The sequence below is a fragment of the Ischnura elegans genome, chromosome 3 (assembly GCF_921293095.1).
Source record: "Ischnura elegans chromosome 3, ioIscEleg1.1, whole genome shotgun sequence".
NCBI lineage: Eukaryota > Metazoa > Arthropoda > Insecta > Odonata > Coenagrionidae > Ischnura > Ischnura elegans.
In genome coordinates, this window is record NC_060248.1 from 138,160,922 (window position 1) to 138,174,439 (window position 13,518).

The window sequence follows — 13,518 nt, forward strand, 5'->3', positions numbered from 1 at the left end:
ATTATGAATCATTACTCATCGAAATATTTTACATGTACGTATAGTACGTTGCTTTACAAGCAAATAATAAAAAAAATATCCCCGTAACTATGCAAATAAATCTGAAAAAGACATATATCGAATTCACCCTTGGATCGATTATAACTTCGCTTCTAATTATTTGATCCGCCTGATTTAACTTTTGCCAGATTAAGCACGTCAACTTTAGTATTGCATTTGAATTACGATTTCATACCTTGAATAACAACATAGTTATTAGCGAAGAAAGCGTATCCAAGGAGATTGGTATCGATATAACTCACACATTAATATATCGAGAGAATTGGTTATCATTGCAAAAGTTGTCCTTTTTGATAATAGTATTACCCTGACAATTTCGTTTGTCTAACTTGAACGGTTGCCAAGTTATTCAAGATCGTGTGCTTGTGAGGATATTTGTAAAAACGATTTTGATATATCCCCATTTACTTTACATTGAAAATATATTTCGGCATAAAGTTGAAACTATGGTTGCCATGGAGACCAAAATATAACAGAAATCTTATATCACCAATCACGTACTATCCTAAAAATTTCGGGCATCTACGGTCAATAACAAAGGAGAAAATTAGACCTATCGAAATTATTTCATTTCGATATATCTTCATTATGAATCATTACTCATCGAAATATTTTACATGTACGTATAGTACGTTGCTTTACAAGCAAATAATAAAAAAAATATCCCCGTAACTATGCAAATAAATCTGAAAAAGACATATATCGAATTCACCCTTGGATCGATTATAACTTCGCTTCTAATTATTTGATCCGCCTGATTTAACTTTTGCCAGATTAAGCACGTCAACTTTAGTATTGCATTTGAATTACGATTTCATACCTTGAATAACAACATAGTTATTAGCGAAGAAAGCGTATCCAAGGAGATTGGTATCGATATAACTCACACATTAATATATCGAGAGAATTGGTTATCATTGCAAAAGTTGTCCTTTTTGATAATAGTATTACCCTGACAATTTCGTTTGTCTAACTTGAACGGTTGCCAAGTTATTCAAGATCGTGTGCTTGTGAGGATATTTGTAAAAACGATTTTGATATATCCCCATTTACTTTACATTGAAAATATATTTCGGCATAAAGTTGAAACTATGGTTGCCATGGAGACCAAAATATAACAGAAATCTTATATCACCAATCACGTACTATCCTAAAAATTTCGGGCATCTACGGTCAATAACAAAGGAGAAAATTAGACCTATCGAAATTATTTCATTTCGATATATCTTCCAAAGGAATCATTACTCAACAAAATATTTTACATGTACGTAAAGTACGTTGCTGTCCAAGCAAATAATTAAAAATTTTATCCCCGTAACTATGTAAACAAGTCTGAAAAAGACATATATCGAATGCACCATTGGATCGATTATAACTTCGCTTCTAATTATTCGATCCGCTTGATTTAACTTTTGGCAGATTAAGCACGTCAACTTTAGTATTACATTTGAATTATTGTATTCATACTTTGAATAACGAGAAAGTTATTAGCGAATAAAGCGTATCCAAGGAGATTGGTATCGATATAACTCTCACATGAATCGATCGAGTGGAATGGTTATCATTTCAAAAGTTGTCCTTTTTGATAATAGTATTACCCTGAAAATTTAATTCCTCTAACTTGAACGGTTGCCAAGTTATTCAAGATCGTGTGCTTCACAAAATAATGGCGACAATGATTTTCTCACGTGCAGGATATTTTTCGGAATTTTATTATGAATTAACCAAGAGGGTTATCGGAAAAACAGGGTAGGGCGTGAGGGTACGGAGTACCCTCTAAGGGTTTTCACGGAGATTCCAAATTTTCATATGCCGAAGTCTCAAAGCCGAAATCCGAAATTTAATATTCGTCTCCTCGACAATGGAAAATCGAAAATCGTTTATTCCTCGGAATTCTTTCGACTTGTGAATATTCCAAGATAGCCAAAAAATCAAGCAAAAAATCTAGTATCTTGCGTTTCAAGGAATTTGTCCTACGATTATTGCAAGTTGGTCAAAAAAAATTCCAAAGTTAGTCCCGTAAGAAAAGCATTGGAAATTTTAAAAAAAATGATAAAAAATAGTAAATATAAATACACCGTTATGACAACCGTACCAAAAAATCAATCAAAAAATCTCGTTTATGTCTATTGAATATCATGTTCCTACGACGTTTAAAAATACGAAATAAAACCGAAAAAGTTTTAGTCCCATAAGGCTCCCATGTTAATTCAAGTCGATATATCTCGAAAACTAATCGACTTTTTCGAGTTTTCAGATTTTTCCTCCCGATGAATTTTTTTTTACTTTTACGTCCAATAAGTCAAATGTCCACACCTATCACAGTTTTGGCTGTGAATTTGTATCCATGAGTAGATGAGTCAGTTACACATCCGGCTGTATATATAAGGGACTCGCTGTAGCTCGCTAGGGGGCTCCGCCCCCTTAGAACCCCCGGATCCGGCTTCGCCGTCTATTTTTGTGTTTCTAGAGAATTTTTTATACCAATCATCTGACCGCAAATGGTGAGCCAAAACGAACCCTCGGCTACGCCACGATCGGCTTCGGCGTCGCAATCTTCGTAATGGCCTCGTTATGCGTCGAAGCTCTGTGCACTAAGTCCAAAACATCCCTTTTCCGTCCAGGGAGTGTTGTAGCCCCCGTTGTAGCCGCCATTGTAAGGACTAGTTCGCCGAAAGTACTATATATGTTTTATGAATCTTTTATAAATCGAAATTTATGTGATTTTTGGCATTGTTTAACATTTATCTCTTTAACAGGAGGGGATGAAAACAATCTGTTACCAGAAACCAGTTGATGATATGGACAGTATATATAGTAATCATTTTCATTATTCAACCCACGAAACTACGTCAAGGGCAATGAAACGTATTATATTTTTCCATAAAATGTATTCACAGACGGATTTTCTGCTGGCTTCGCAGAAACACCCATTGGAAGCTCCGTTCCCAAAATTACCGGTTTCGGGAAGGGGGGGATGGGAGGAAAACGAACCCTATTCTACGCTACGGTCTGCTTCGCCGGCATATTCTTCGGAACGGCTTAGTCGTTCCTCGAAGCTTTGTGCACAAAGTCCTTGGGGCCGTCTTCGCCGTCTGGTGAGGAAGGATAGCGCACACCGCACCCATCTTCTCCAGCACATTCCTCGGAACGGTTTGCCGTTCCTCGTAGCTCAGTCCATATGGTTCTAGGTGTCGGCTTCGGCGGCCGATGGGAAGGGTAGCACCCGCCACGTTCGTCGTCGCCAGTGAACTCCACGTAACGGCTTCGCCGTTCCTAGAAGCTCCGCTCTTATATATCCAGTGACCAGAGGGAATGGGAGGACCCCGCGGCCAAGTTCACTTTTTTCCGAAATGGAATGCATAATTTTTTGTAAATGCAAACTTCATAAGAAATCGGTCATAAGGTCAGCTTCCATCTTTAACTTAGAATCCCCTGATTCGGCTTCGCTGTCTTAGAATGTGGTTGTCCAAAGAATTTCTATTAGAAAATTCTGACCAAAAAGTGATATGGGCCGGCTTTGCCGGCCAGGGGGTAGAGAAGCGGACCCTTGGCTGCTCCACCACCAGCATCGTCGGCAAAGTCTTCGGAACGTCATCGCCCATCCTCCTACCGCTGTCCACAAAGCCCTCCGGGGCAATAGGGCTCGAACCCCTAGAAGCCCCTTTGCGGCCATCTTGGTTCGCCGCCTCCCTCGACCGCTTCGCCGTTCCCTGCCGTGGACGGTCGGAGGGAAGTGTCACTAACCGCGGCTACGCCCATCCTCGTTTCAGAGATAGCATCGCCGCCCATGGGCAAGGGAATCCCCCGAAGCTGCGCTGCTCAGACCTCTGGACGGCTTCGCCGTTCCTCGTAGGCTGCACCACGCCGCCCGGAGATAAAGGAGTCTTACCGCGGGTGCCACGCTCATTCTTAGGGACGGCGTCGTAGTTCCTCGTTGAGAGGCGGCTTTGTCGCCTCTCAACGAGGTTTAGGTCAGGTTAAGTGCGCCCCCCGAGGGTACCCCGCTTCAAACTCGTAACTGTTTCGCCGTTATTCGTTAAGGTGCGGCTTCACCGCCCAGGGGTGTTAGAAGCCCCAAAGTTCAATGGGCGGCTTCACAGTTTATAGTAAAGGGCGGCTCTGCCGCCCGAGGGTTACTGACGCCCCCGTGCCTACGCCAGTTAGTTCTCGTAACGGCCGTCGCCGTCTAATTTTTTGGGTGTTTGAAGAATTTTATAAGAGTAATCTGACCGCGAAGTGCTTGTACAGAGGGGAGGGAAGCGGACCCTTGGATGCGTCACGACCGCCATTCCCGGTTAACTCCTCGTAACAGCTTTGCTGTTCATCGAACGTCTGCCCACTAAGTCCTCGGGTACTCTAGGGCTCGAATCCACTTCGCGGCCAGCTTGGTCGGTCGCCTCCCCGAGCCGCTTCGCCGTTCCCTGCCGCGGTCGGTGGGAGGGGAGAGTCGCTACCCGCGGTTGTACCGCGGCTTCGCCGATCCTCGTTTCAGGGATAGCTTCGCCGCCCAGGGACAAGGGAGTCCCCTAGAGCTACAATACTCAGACCTCAACACAGCGTGGTCATTCCTTGTTGGGGGCGCCACGCGCCACGATTAAGGGAGTCCTACCGCGGCTGCCGCTCCCATTCCTCGGAATGGCTTTGCCGTTCCTCGTTAAGAGGTGGCTTCGCCGCCCAGGGGAAGAGTATGCCCCCCCAGGGGTACTCCGCTCAGTCCTCGGAGAGGCATCGACTTTGCCATTCCTCTACAGGGATTGGCTTTGCCGCCTAGAGGGCAGTGACAGTTCAGAATATTTCAGAACTGAAAAGGGGGTGGAGGAAGCCACCAGCGGCTGTGCCGCTTGTTCCTTGGGTCGGCTTTACCGTTTCTAGTAAAGGGCGACATCGCCGCCAAAAGGTTACTTACGCCCCCTAGCTTCGCCAGTTCGTTGAAGGGCGGCTTCGCCGCCTCGGTGGTGAGGAGGCCCCCCCGCTGCTGCTCCACTTAGCCCCCATTACGGGTCTCCTCCTCCGAGGGGGGCTCCAGTGGGATGCAGGGGTTTTATTGTGTGTGATTCATGAGGTCAACGATAATCCACATTGATTCTGTAATGGTGACTGAAAAGGGTAGGGCAATGCGACGTAATTGCGGCGACAAGTACCCATAAAAGAAAACCTAATGACAAATTTCAATTTTTAGGTTTGTGTAATTGGGGAGGTTTCAAAAAAATACTGTGGGTGTCATATTTGTGTTCAACCAGGGGTCACAAATTGATCTCATTAATTCCGTGCCGATAGTCGTAGGGATCCGGAACAGTGGCGGAATTCTGACGATAAATAAAAAACCTTTCAGAAAATAATATTTTGGGAAGTTTCAAGGGTTGTCGGGGGTTTTAATAACTCATAGGGTTGGGGAACACGGGCTGAATGGTGACGAAAACTACCCGGAAAGGCGACCTTAAAAAAATTAATTTTTCTGGGAGGTTCCAGAATGCGATCGGGGGTTTTCAGGTTTTATCCCGTATGGTTTACGGTGGCCCGCCATTAGCAAATATTCCATATCTAGGGCTGTGAGGGGACGGGCAGTGCGGCGTAATATCGGCCAGAAAGTCCCAAAATGGAGAGTTAATGTCACATATTACATTTTTGAGGGGTTTCAGGGGGATGCCTGGGGTTTATATGGGTGTACTGCTAGTTGTCACTAGTCGTTCACATGAATTCCGTAGGGATGAGTCGTGGGGGTAGGGATCAGCGGTGGAATTGTGACAAAAAGTACCCAAAAAGTAGACTTCCAAATGCAAAATTCAATTTTTTTGGGGGTGTATTGGGATTAATAGGTTTCCACTGCCAGTGGTCACCAATCGTGGACATCATTTCCGTGGCGATGAGTGGTAGGGGTTGGAAAAGTTGAGGAATAGTGACGATAAGTACCCGAAAAGGAGACTTATATGCATAATTTAATCTTTTGAGGGTGTTTCAGCGGGTTTGAAGATGACGGTATTATATGGTCCCATTTATTTACTATCATATCTAACTGAGGTCACCCCTATGACATCCATATTTTGAGAATAATACAGTAAAAAGTAAGACATTCGCGGGAAACAAATGAGTAGTGTCCACACTTTTTTTTCTCCATATTTTAACTTTTTCTGAGTAATCAAGGACGTTGAAAGAAACTTAACTTCTATTCGTATAACATGTTATGAGCATATATAAATATCATTTTCGTTATCCTACACCTGATATTACGTCACTGGGATTAGGAGTTATGAAAGTTTTCCAGTAAAGAGGTGTTCATTGGTTTCTCATAGTCCTTCTTGGGCTCATGAGTCCCTGGAATGTGCCATGAGTCATTTAAATAAGAAATACATGTAAATTTAATGTTGATTGCCTGCAGACGTCTTTGCTTTTCGGTATTATGATTACTGATAATGGTCTCATTAAGCTAAGCCACGTATCATTTGAAAGAAAAAGAATTGCACTTTCTTATTCCTGCAGTTCCATTTCGTTTTATACCTTATTTACACTGAATTTATAAATAAATATCCAAAAAAGGTTCAAAAAACCATTCAGTTTGTTTGTATTGGCTAAGGATGGATTTACTATAAATACCGTACACTTCATCGCACTAATAGAGAAAAATTTCGGGCAGGTCATGTCCCATGAGTCAATTCCATAAGAAATACATGAAAATTAAATTTTCAATGCCTACAAACGTATTTGTTTTTGCATATTAAATTTAGTGATAATGGTCTCATTAAGTTAAGCCACGTATCATTTGAAAGAAAAAGAATTGCACTTTCTTATTCCTGCAGTACCATTTCGTTTTCTATCTGATTTACACTTAATTTAGAAATAAACATCCATTAAATGTTCAATTTTATCGTGTTTCGCTTACTGTCCCCTTGACGACCGTCAATATTGTTTATGCCGTTTGAAATATCTTTCTATCACACTAAATTATAAATGGCATGTTTCAAGGAGATGTATTACTACCACTTTCTAGCGAAACTAAAATCTGTTCTAGAAAATTTTCCCTTACATTTGATAAAACAAATAATGCACTGTTAAAAAATCTTTGGGACTACGAACCTCCGCTGAAACAAAAACACCGCCTCCCCAAATGTGCCCTCAACCCTTCCCATATCCCTATCCCCTTATTCCCTGTCCAGTATTATTATGCCATGACTCTTTTAATCTGTTAAACGTGATCAACTAATCTGCCTGCAAGATTACTAAACGAAACGCCCAGGAGACAGCTGCAAAGCTGGGAACTGCGGAAAACAATAACGAGAAAAATACTTGGACTTGGACCTACTACTACCACGAATCCATATTATTCCGACAGATGTGCCAATTGAATAAACACGGGTTCAATTTCTAATTAAATTGGCAATCGCAATGTAAATAAATCTGAAGGAATCTTAGGAATGCACACTTTGATCGTTTATTACTTCGACTATATTCAGGCGAGAGGTGGCAATCGGAACGCGAAAAATCCAGACAGAAATTTAAACCTTTAAAATTTTAATTCAAAACCATTTTCATAACCGTGATTTGAAATATTGTGGTCCACTTTGGTTGTTCGGCATTGTTGTCTCTATCATTATCCATAAAAATTTAAATTCCAAAACATATACATCACTGCAAGAGCAGTGTTAGTTAGACCAAACCCGCAACCACTCACTGAAGATTTTTTCATAAACATTTTCCACATAAATTTACATTCAAAACCACATTCACCACTGCTGCGCGGGATATTGTACCAGAAAAGCAAAGCAATATACATGGGTGCGACAACCAGGAGGGCTTTTTTATCTACAACATTAACAATAACAATTTTAATTCAAAACCATTTTCATCACCGTAACGCGGATTATTGTGGTCCAAATTGGTCGTTTGGACTTTCTGTTATGTAGTAATGCGTGGAATAAATACGCAGTTATTCCGGTTGGAACAACAATAGAGTGCACATTTCATTTAAATCAGTGTGTTATTAAACTACTTAATTTGAATTAAGTTATTTAAACTCCCCTCGAAAAGTTTAATCGCTACTTCAAAACCGCTTTCACTTCCACTCCATGGTAAAAATCGAGCGCTTGCCTGAGAGTAGAGGTAGAGTCAACGGAGAGCTCCATACATTTCATGTGTCTTCATTGATAATCGGTTCACTCTCCGAAATTCCTGTACCCCAAACACTCGTCCCTAACTCCTACGCGTGAGTGCACGGAGGGTACCTTTCAGCACCGCTGACGCTTTCCAGATTGGCAGTTTTGCATTGTTGCTATGAAGTAAGGCGTTACATAAATAAACAGTTATTCGGGACGGGACAACAATAGAGTGCACATTGCATTGAATTCAGTGTGTTATTTAGCTCTTTTATTTTAATTGAATGATTAAAACTCCCCTAAGATCTCTGAAGTATATATTAGGAGAATATATTGAAAACAGTACATAGTTGCATTCATATCTTTCCTAGTTCAGCATATCTTTGGATCTAATCTTTCATTTGCCGAGATTCATCATATTTATTAATCGCATGATTTATGGCAGGGGATAGCTAGGAATTAAGGCTAGGGGGGGTTTCAGGCACAGTTTATGCTGGGGGGCTTGGTGGTATTGCATACCCGCAGGGTTAGCGGGAGGTGCGTAGGCCTTCCGGCCGTCTCCGCCGGAAAAAATTAAGATAAATGGTTCGAATTGGCGATTTTTACGCCCTTCCGAGGGATAGTTTCTTATTTGTCACACTATTCTATCAGCAATATTAATCCAATTAAGTAAAATAGATTAAATTTAAACATTTCTGTGAGCTCCGGGGTGGGGGATGTTATCCCCCAAAACCACCTCGCTGCGCCTCTGATCGGTGGCACTCCTTGGCAGTGGTATACTGCACTTAATATGCATAAAATAGTATTAGGTACAGTAGTCCACATTTATTCTATAGTGATTATTGGAAAGGGTAGGGCCATGCAGCGTAATGTCGTTGATAAGTACACATAAAAGAAGACCTAATGGCAAATTTCATTTTTATTGGGGGTTTCAACGGAATACCGGGGGTTTTATATTTGTGATCAACCAGTGGTCACCAATCGTTCTCATATATTCCGTGCCGATAAGTCGTAGGGATCTGGAACAGTGGGGGAATTCTGACGATAAATACCGAAATAGGCGAGCTTTCAGAAAATAATCTTTTTGGGAAGTTTCACGGGGTCATCGTGGGTTCTAATAACTCGAAGGTTTAAGGAACAAGGCCTGAATGGTGACGAAAACTACCCGGAAAGGAGAACTTAATAAATTTTATTTTTCTGGAAGGTCCCGGAGGTGATCGAGTGTTTTCAGGTTTTTTTTTCCCGCATGGTTTACAGTGGCCCGCTATTAGCAAATATTCCATATCTAGAACTGTGAGGGGACGGGCAATGCGGCGTAATGTCGGCCAGAATGTCCTAAAAAGGAGAGTAAATATCACATTTTACATTTTTTAGGGGTTTTAGGGGGATGCCTGGGGTTTATATGGGTGTACTGCTAGCGGTCATCAGTCGTTCATTATGAGCATATATAAATGCAAATATTCGTTATCCTAAACCTGATATTACGTCGCGGGGATAGGGAGATATGAAATTTTCCAGTAAAGAAGACTTGATTGGTTTCTTATTGACCTTCTTGGGCTCATGATTTCCTGGAAGTTCCAAGGAGATTTTTTACTACCACGAATCCCTATTATTCCGACAGATGTGCCAATTGAATACATATGGGATCAATTTCTAATTAGATTGGCATTCGCTATGTCAATAAAAAGGACCAAAATACGTCTGTTTGTGGCTTAGATATTGGAAAAAGATAACAGAAATCTTATATCACAATTCACGTTCTATCATAAAAATTTCAAAATGGCACGCCCAATAACAAAGGATAAAATGAGACCTATCGATATTATTTTATTTCGATATATCTTCATTATGAATCATTACTCATTGAAATATTTCACATGTGAGTATAGAACGTGGCTGTATAAGCGAATAATTAAAAATTTTATCCCCGTATCTATGTAAATAAGTTGAAAAAGACATGTATCGAATGCACACTTTGATAGGTAATACCTTCGCCTCTAATTATTTGATCCGCTTGATTTTACTTTTGTCTGATTAAAAACGTCAATTTTAGTATTGTATTTTTATTTTATATTCATACCATGAATAACAAAAAAGTTATTAGCGAAGAAAGCGTAACCAAGAAGATTGTTATCGATATAACTCTCACATGAATCGATCGAGTGGAATGGTTATCATTGAAAAAGTTGTCCTTTTTGATTATAGTATTACCCTGAAAATTTCATTCATCTAACTTGAACGGTTGCCAAGTTATTCAAGATCGTGTGCTTGTGAGGAAACTTGTATAAAACGATTTAGATATATCCCCATTTACTTTACATTGAAAATATATTTCGGCATAAAGTTGAAACTATGGTTGCCATGGAGACCAAAATATAACAGAAATCTTATATCACCAATCACGTACTATCCTAAAAATTTCGGACATCTACGGTCAATAACAAAGGAGAAAATTAGACCTATCGAAATTATTTCATTTCGATATATCTTCCAAAGGAATCATTACTCAACAAAATATTTTACATGTACGTATAGTACGTTGCTGTCCAAGCAAATAATTAAAAATTTTATCCCCGTAACTATGTAAACAAGTCTGAAAAAGACATATATCGAATGCACCATTGGATCGATTATAACTTCGCTTCTAGTTATTCGATCCACTTGATTTAACTTTTGACAGATTAAACACGTCAATTTTAGTATTACATTTGAATTTCGTATTCATACTTCGAATAACGAGAAAGTTATTAGCGAATAAAGCGTATCCAAGGAGATTGGTATCGATATAACTCTCACATGAATCGATCGAGTGGAATGGTTATCATTTGAAAAGTTGTCTTTTTTGATAATAGTATTACCCTGAAAATTTCATTCCTCTAACTTGAACGGTTGCCAAGTTATTCAAGATCGTGTGCTTCACAAAACAATGGCGACAATGATTTTCTCACGTGCAGGATATTTTTCGGAATTTTATTATGAATTAACCAAGAGGGTTATCGGAAAAACAGGGTAGGGCGTGAGGGTACGGAGTACCCTCTAAGGGTTTTCACGGAGATTCCAAATTTTCATATGCCGAAGTCTCAAAGCCGAAATCCGAAATTTAATATTCGTCTCCTCGACAATGGAAAATCGAAAATCGTTTATTCCTCGGAATTCTTTCGACTTGTGAATATTCCAAGATAGCCAAAAAATCAAGCAAAAAATCTAGTATCTTGCGTTTCAAGGAATTTGTCCTACGATTATTGCAAGTTGGTCAAAAAAAAATCCAAAGTTAGTCCCGTAAGAAAAGCATTGGAAATTTTAAAAAAAATGATAAAAAATAGTAAATATAAATACACCGTTATGACAACCGTACCAAAAAATCAATCAAAAAATCTAGTTTACGTCCATTGAATATCATGTTCCTACCACGTTTCAAAATACGAAATAAAAGCAAAAAAGTTTTAGTCCCATAAGGCTCCCATGTTAATTCAAGTCGATATATCTCGAAAACTAATCGACTTTTTCGAGTTTTCAGATTTTTCCTCCCGATGAATTTTTTTTTACTTTTACGTCCAATAAGTCAAATGTCCACATCTATCACAGTTTTGGCTGTGAATTTGTATCCATGAGTGAGTGAGTATGTCACACATCCCGCTGTATATATACGGGACTCGCTGTAGCTCGCTAGGGGGCTCCGCCCCCTTAGAACCCCCGGATCCGGCTTCGCCGTCTAATTTTGTGTGTGTTTGGTGAATTTTTTTTACGAATAATCTCACCGCGAATGAAGAACGAGAGCCAACCCTCGGCTACGCCACTGCCGGTTTCGGCGTCGCAATCTTCGCAACGGCCTCTTGATTCGTCGAAGTTCTTTCCATTTAGTTCAAAAACCCCTTTTCCGTCCAGGGGGAACGTTAGCTCCCGCTTGAGCCGCCTTCGTAAGGACTCGGTCGGCCGAAAGTACGATATATGTTTTCCGAATCTTTTATTTATCGAAATTTATGTCATTTTTGGAATTGTTCTACTTACATCTCTGTAGCAAAGGGAGATTAAAACAATCTGTGGCCAACATCCGGTTGAAGATATTGCCAGCATGTATGGTAATCATTTTCATTATTCAACCCACGAAAATAAGTCGAGGGCAATGGAACGTATTATTTTTTTCCGTAAAAGGTATTCACAAACGGATTATCTGCCGGCTTCGCAGAAACACAACTTGGAAGCTTAGTTCCCAAAATTACCGGGTTAGAGAAGGGCGTGGGTAAGGAAAACGCACCCTCTACAACGCTACGGTCTGCTTCACCGGCAATTTCTTCGGAACGGCTTTGTCATTGCTCGAATCTCTGTGCACAAAGTCCTCGGGGCCGTATTCGCCGTCCAGTGAGGAAGGATAGCGCACACCGACCCACCTTCTCCAGCACACTCCTTGGAACGGATCGCCGTTCCTTGTATCTTGTCCATATAGTTCTAGGTACCGGATCCGCCGGCCATTGGGTAGGGTTAGCACCCGCCACGTCCGTCGTCGCCAGCGAACTCCTAGTAACGGCTTCGCCGTTTCCTGATCCTCCGCTCCCAAATCCCCGCTGATCAGAGCGGAAGGTTTTGGGGGGCGCGGCTAAGTTGACTTATTCCGAACTGTAATGCATACTTTCATGTAACTGCAAGCTTTGTAAGAGATCGGTCGTACGATAGGCGTCAATTTTTAATATAGAATCCCCTTGTTCGGCTTCGCCGTCTTAGTTGGTGGTTGTCCGAAGAATTTCTATTCGAATAATATGACCAAAAATTGAGAGGCACCATCTTCGCCGGCCAGGGGGTAGGGAAGCGGACCCTTGGCTGCTTCACCACAGGCATCGTCGGCAAAGTCTTCGGAACGTTATCGCTCATTCTCCTACCGCTGTCCACAAAGTCCTCGGGGGATATAGGGCTCGAACCTGAAGAACCCACTTCGCGGCCAGCTTGGTCGGCCGCCTCCCCGAACGGCTTCACCGTTCCCTGCCACGGTCAGTCGGAGGGAAGAGTCGTTAACCGCGGCTGCGCTTCGTAAGGAATCCCCCAAAGCTGCGCTGCCTAGACCTCTAGACGGCTTCGGCATTCCTCATTGTGGGCACCACGCCGCCCGGAGATTAAAGCAGTCTAACCGGGGCTGCCGCGCTCATTCCCCTGGACGGGTTCGCAGTTCCTCGCTTAGTGGGGGCTTCGCCACACCCGGGGGTTGAGCGTGCCCCCCCGGGTGTACCCCGATTAGTCATCGTAACTGTTTCGCCGTTATTCGTTAAGAAGCGGCTTCGCCTCCCAGGGGGGGTAGGCCCCCAACGGTGCGCCACTTCTTCTTCCGGATGCCTTCGCAGTTTCTAGTAAAGGGTGGCTTCGCCGCCCGGGGGTTACT